Source organism: Procambarus clarkii, chromosome 28, assembly GCF_040958095.1.
Source record: "Procambarus clarkii isolate CNS0578487 chromosome 28, FALCON_Pclarkii_2.0, whole genome shotgun sequence".
Lineage (NCBI taxonomy): Eukaryota > Metazoa > Arthropoda > Malacostraca > Decapoda > Cambaridae > Procambarus > Procambarus clarkii.
Window position 1 is genome coordinate 8,453,657 of NC_091177.1, and position 5,610 is coordinate 8,459,266.

The window sequence follows — 5,610 nt, forward strand, 5'->3', positions numbered from 1 at the left end:
AGTAGCATAAAAGTAAAGTGACAGATGCAGATGGAATTGCAAATAAAGAAGTAGAGATACATGAAAGAGTAGTAGAAGTACACCCACACATGATCGCAATAGAGGAAACAAAACTGACATGTATTACAGGAAATGTAATCTTCCCAAGAGGGTATCAAGTAATGGAGAGAGTGATAGAGTGCAGAGAAGGAGAGGTGGAGTTGTTATATTAGTACAGCTTCACTGGAGTTTAGACGAAGTAAAACTAGCAGAGAATATTGACCAGCAAGAGTATATAGTAGAAATAGCAACGGTGAAAGCCATAAAAATAGTGATAGCAGTGATATACAATCCCCCTAACCAAACAATAAAACATCTAGCAATGAATACGATAGATGCAGTGAGAGTTGTCTAAAGATAATGGGAATGACAACCACAATAACAAGGCAAACAAGAGATAAAATCCTAATATTGGGGGACTTCATCCAGAGAGGAATAAACTGGATAAATAAGGATCCCCATAAGATTGATGAGGCATGGAGAGCAAAACTGGTAGACATGGCAGACAAGCACACACAAAAATTAAGTAAACCCCTGGTTCAGTAAGCAATGCAGGAAAGCTAAAGAATGGACAAAAAAGGCTGGAAAAAGTAAAGAGAACTACGAACAAAGAACAACAAAGGCACTAAAGTGAACCAGAAATGAATAAACCTGAGTTGGAGAGAAGATGAAAGGCAATTTGAAAATTACATTGCTCCAAAAATAAGAAATAACCAAAACTGAACAGCTATAATCATATAAGGAGAACGACGACAGATAAAGATCATGAACTCAGATTGAGGAAACAAAGAGGAGCTCCCACATAAAACGATAATAAGGTATATGAGGAACTCAATGGGAGATTTTCGGTCTTTTCATTAGAACCAATGTAGACAGCAAGATTGCAAGATGAAAGGCCGGAGGAAATAATGGATTTCATTGTAGTCATTGTATTAGAGGTGATAAAAATCACGGAGGAACTAGATGTAACCAAATCAATAGGACCGGACCCAACCTTACCACGACTGCTGAAGGAGGCTGTAAAGATTGTCGTCTGTTGTCTAAAATTTGTAATAAAATGCTTGTGACAAGAACTCTCCCAGATGTATGCATAGAGGCAAACATAGTACCAATATTAAAAAAATGGGAATAGAAAGGAGGCACTAAAGTACAGACCAATGTCATTGACAAGTATTCCTTGTACAGTGCCAGAGAAAGTAGTCAGATCGAGAATGCTGGAGCATCAGAAGAGGACCGATTATTTGACAAAAATCAGCATGGATTTAGAAATGGAAAATTGTGCCTGATAAACTTGATTGAATTTTATGACAAGGGTACTAAAAACAGACAGAAAAAGAAAACCTGGGAACACTGTATTTTTCTAGACTGTCAAAACGCATTTGACATTTGTACAACCTGTTGAAAGAGTGTTGTACAAGATGGAGAGGCAGGCTGGGATAACTGGGAAAACACAGAACTGGGTAAGGGAGTATTTGAAGGACAGAAAGCAAAGAGTCACAGTCAGATAAGAGGTTTCAATCTGGAAGGATGTAACAAGTGAGATCCCACAAAACATTGCCCTGGGATCATTCTTGTTCTTACGCGAACGACCTACCGGAGGAAGTTAGCTCAGATATGTTAATGTTTGCAGATGATGCAAAAGCTGATGAGGAAAGTGAAAACAGATGAGGACTGTAGGAAGTTGCAGGATGATCTTGACAAACTTCAGGTGTGGTCAAATATATGTTTGCTGGAATTCAATCCTAACAAGTGTAATTTAATGAAGATGGGAAAGTGAGAGATACTAGCAGGCATCTACACCATAAGGGGAAGAAAGCTAAAACACTTATAAAGAAAGAATGGTTTGGGAGTGGATATAATTCCGACTCTAACACCGGAGGCACACACATAAACAGGATAACATCAGCGGCATATGGGAACCTGGCAAATATAAGAACATCGTTTAGAAACCTAAATCAGATCTCCTTCAAGGCACTCTACACAACGTTATCAGACCAATAGTGGAATATGCATCACCGGCATGGAATCTGCACCTTGTGAAGCAGAAAGCCAAAATTTAAAAAAGTACAAATGTTTACAACAAAGATTGGTGCTAGAGCTAAGAGGGTTAAGCTACTAAGATAGGCTAAGGTAACTAAATCTCACAGTCCTAGAGGATAGAAGGAACAGAGGTGATATGATCACAACATACAAGATACAGATGGGAATAGATAAGGGGGGCAAGGATAGCCTCTTTAGACAGAGAGAAAGCAGGACAAGAGGACACAGGTGGAAGTTGAAAACACAAATGAGCCGAAGGACCATAAGAAAGTACTATCCTGTACAGGTAGTTAACAAGTGCAATGTTCTAAAATAAGTTGTAGAAGCCACCTTCCCTGTAGAAGCCAGGGAGCCGGTCGGCCGAGCGGACAGCACGCTCGACTTATGATCCTGTGGTCCTGGGTTCGATTCCAGGCGCCGGCGAGAAACAATGGGCAGAGTTTCTTTCACCCTATGCCCCTGTTACCTAGCAGTAAAATAGGTACCTGGGTGTTAGTCAGCTGTCACGGGCTGCTTCCTGGGGGTGGAGGCCTGGTCGAGGACCGGGCCGCGGGGACACTAAAGCCCCGAAATCATCTCAAGATAACCTCAAGATAACCTCCATCTACAACTTGTAAAGCCAGATTCGACAAAGAATTTGAAACTCAGAATGATTTAATTGAAACGTAACAGGCTTTTAGACAGGGCTTTTAAAGAGCTAAATCTCACTTCCCTATAGACACTGATAAGGGAAAGAGAAAGACTGAGAGAAAGACTGTTGAAAGACACGTATATCCAGTACGTGCTGATAGGTAAGTTCTATGGCTGACCTCGACCTATGACACATACCCATATGTGTCAACTTGGAAAGTTGGGTGAAGATATATATATATATAAATATAGATAAACAGAGATGTAGTTATTTATTTATGTATATAATCAATCATAGGCGACGAAACCTTGTTATTTTGAATTGGATCAACAAGACGATATTATGTTAACGCTAAAAAAGTATCATTTGTTTACGAATCTGGGCGTCGTTCAGACACGCCCTGTTTGATTTGCGGTGGATCCGGATTCACCATCACTCTCACCCAACCTTTTATACCAATTCTCAGAGTTTGTAAAAGAATGTCCTAGAGGGAAGTAGAAGATACCCAGGGTCAGAGTAGGAATGTTCCGCTCGGTTCCTTTTATAAGTAAGGATAACTTGCTAATTAAAGTAGGTGTATTTTATTTTATGAAGAAATGTAGTAAATAAATAAAAACACACGGAAGTTTGCATTTACAAATATTATATATGTATATACAAATATGAGATAAACAAATGTATACTCAGCAACATTTGGATGATTTTGAGGAAATAAATATATATTCCCCAAGCGACGAGTCTTTCTCAGGCCAGTGGAGACACACTCAGTGGTCTGACTCTTAGTTAAAGAACTCTCTGTTTACCATCTCGTTGCTCAGCTGATGTGCAAACATCTTCTCTCCGGAGTCTCCGTACTCTCACTCTGGTAAAAATGGCATGAGAAAGTGTTGGTGTGGTGTGTGTGTGTGTGTGTGTGTGTGTGTGTGTGTGTGTGTGTGTGTGTGTGTGTGTGTGTGTGTGTGTGTGTGTATAAGAGAGAGAGAGAGAGAGAGAGAGAGAGAGAGAGAGAGAGAGAGAGAGAGAGAGAGAGAGAGAGAGAGAGAGAGAGAGAGAGAGAGAGAGAGAGAGAGAGCTCCTAGTCCATAGCTTGGAAGGAATGTCTCTCACCTACATCCTGGTTCTCTCAGCAAAGCCATGAGAATATGACCAGGAGAGACGACACCCTGTACACAATATAGGCGAGACAGATTCTTGAATCAGAAAAAGAGAAAGACCTGTGAGTAGTTAAACCTCAAAGCTAATGCCAGAAAAACATCTTAGAAGAAAAGGTCGGCACCTTCACAGATCTAATAAACAAGCTGGCCTAACTGTTAACTTGCTGAAATGGGGTAATACTAGTGAAATGAAAAAAATAGCAATCAAACAAGGAGCAAAGAGTAATATTGAGATTGGCGAGACCAGATTGAAGGGAATTAACGAACAGAGTGCCACAGGAATTAGTACCAATGCTGTTTGTCATATATGACAGTGATATAACTGACGCAGTATAAACAATGTTAATATTTACCGACGAGGTAAAACTAATGAGACGAATCAGAACAGAAGAGTGTTGTGGAGGGCTCCAGGTGAACCTGGATAAACTAGAGAGGGAAGGGGAAAGGAAGGGGAAAGGAAGAGGAAAGGAAGGGGAAAGGAAGGGGAAAAATGGGGAAGGGAAGGGAAAGGAAAGGGAAGGGAAGGGGAAGGTATCTATCAGGAGAAAGCACGAAGCCATTACGATAATATAGCACTGGGAAGGGATAAGGATAAGGATTTGGGATGGAAAGGAATAGTGCCTATCCACTTGGTCGGTCGGGGAGTGAACACCGACTTGCGTGAAGCGCGACCGTTGCTCTACCGTCCAGCCTAATCGGAGAAATGATTGCTTGACATTGCCGACGATGCAAAGTTGATGTGAAAGGAGAGGACTGAGGATAACTGGAGGTCCTTAACAACATACAAGATTTAAGAAACACATGTACACTAAAATTCTGTCCCAGAAAATGTAATGTGATGAGAATAGAGACAAGAAGAACTTTACAGCATTTATGGGAGGCGGTTATAGGAATTATATGCATGACAGTTATAAGCCAAAACAGAGAATTATTCAGTACACTGAGCACAGCTATTGTTCGACCAGTCCTAGCACATACCACACACGAGAGGATTCGCTACGTAGTGAAAAACGACTCAATAGAGAAGAGCAAAATTGAGAAATGATCGAAACGTACGTGATACTGAGTGGAATAGACGTGGTAGTCAGGGGGCAATACATTCAACATGAAGGGAAATATATCGAGTTGGCACAGGTGTAAGACAGAAGCCCAAGTGTATCAGAGAGACGTGAGAGAGTACTATTATGTAGTGAGAGTGGTAAACACGTGGAACGACCTGGAAGTGGAGGTGGTGGAAGCTACCTTTATATACACCTTCAAGAGCAGGTAAAATAGAGCACTAGAACAACAAAATAAATAAACGCAACAGGTATCCAACAGTGGCTGGATACCTGGGGTTAGAGTCGGGGCTCTAGACCAGAGCCTCACAGAGGTAAGCAACTACCTGCAAGAAACGAAAACGATGAATCTGTAAAGAAAAGCGGTAAACGAGACGACAGAGTGCATCACCTGGAGACGTAAAGAGACCACAGCGTGCACATCACACAACCAGGAAGAGGATGAGACGGAAAAAAAACTCTCCCATGGATCAGCAAACGGTGTCAGACCTAGAAGCAGGTGCAGGAAGCCCTGAGTAAAATACAGTGTGCAGGGATTCAAGATCAGAGAAGCAGGCAGGAGAATTACGAATACATAGAGTGTTACAAATACCTGTGGTAAAGATCAAGGACCAATCCGCACTACTTTATAGTCATGTCATGGGAAGATTAATGACTACGAAGGAGGTAAAGAAACAACTAAACACTT